Source organism: Myotis brandtii, unplaced genomic scaffold, assembly GCF_000412655.1.
Source record: "Myotis brandtii unplaced genomic scaffold, ASM41265v1 scaffold1956, whole genome shotgun sequence".
Classification (NCBI taxonomy): Eukaryota; Metazoa; Chordata; class Mammalia; order Chiroptera; family Vespertilionidae; genus Myotis; species Myotis brandtii.
Genome location: NW_005357294.1, coordinates 286,737 through 287,952, shown reverse-complemented (window position 1 = coordinate 287,952; position 1,216 = coordinate 286,737). Strand labels below are relative to the sequence as shown.

General features: G+C 61.8%; 1 protein-coding gene across 1 annotated transcript in view; it reads left to right on the top strand.

Annotated features, from left to right (window-relative positions):
• The window catches only part of LOC102259690 (plectin), a 34,198-nt gene that overhangs the window by 19,321 nt on the left and 13,661 nt on the right, over positions 1-1,216 (top strand). The gene's annotated exons all lie outside the window — the stretch shown is intronic.

The following is a 1,216-nucleotide window of genomic DNA, read 5'->3' as shown; positions in this document are numbered from 1 at the left end:
AGGGAGGGGGGCGGCGTGGCCTGTGCTGACCCCCCTCGGCCCCCCAGGCGCTGCTGGAGGAAGTTGAGCGCCACGGAGAGAAGGTGGAGGAGTGCCAGAGGTTTGCCAAGCAGTACATCAACGCCATCAAGGTGAGGCTTCTGTCCGGCCGGCACGGCTCAGGGGCGGAGCGTCGACCTATGAACCAGGAGGTCACAGTTCGATTCCCGGTCAGGGCACAGGCCTGGGTTGCGGGCTTGATCCCAGTCGGGCAGGTTGGGGGGTGTGGCGTTTCTTAGTCCCTTCGATATTGTGGCAGCATGCCTACCCTCACCCACCCTGTCCTTCTTTCTTCTTATTTTATATTTTTATTTACTTCAGAGAGGAAGGAAGAGGGAGAGAGATAGAAACACCAGTGATGAGAGAGAATCATCGATCGGCTGCCTCCCGCACGCCCCACACCGGGGATTGAGCCCGCAACCCGGGCCTGTGCCCTGAACGGAATTGAACTGTGACCTGGTTCATAGGTCGACGCTCAGCCCCTGAGCCACGCCTGCCGGGCGTTACCCACTGTTTCTTCACTGGCAGGGAGGGGGGCGGCGTGGCCTGTGCTGACCCCCCTCGGCCCCCCAGGCGCTGCTGGAGGAAGTTGAGCGCCACGGAGAGAAGGTGGAGGAGTGCCAGAGGTTTGCCAAGCAGTACATCAACGCCATCAAGGTGAGGCTTCTGTCCGGCCGGCACGGCTCAGGGGCGGAGCGTCGACCTATGAACCAGGAGGTCACAGTTCGATTCCCGGTCAGGGCACAGGCCTGGGTTGCGGGCTTGATCCCAGTCGGGCAGGTTGGGGGGTGTGGGGGGGGCGTGCAGGAGGCAGCCATTGATGATTCTCTCTCATCATTGATGTTTCTCTCTCTCTCCCTAAAACCAATTAAAAATAATTTTTCTTTTTTCAAAAGTGAGGCTTTTGCCTCCTGCCATCCCAGCCAGGCTGGGGTCCTGGGGCCTGAACCCTCAGGGGTGGCCCCAAGCACAGGCCTAGCTGTCAGGGCGGGGGCGGGGCGAGCCGACGGCTCACGGTGTCTCCCCGCAGGACTATGAGCTCCAGCTGATCACGTACAAGGCGCAGCTGGAGCCCGTGGCCTCTCCGGCCAAGAAGCCCAAGGTCCAGTCAGGGTCTGAGAGCGTCATCCAGGAGGTGAGGCAGAGGGCGTGGCCGGGTGGCTGGGGGCGTGACCGG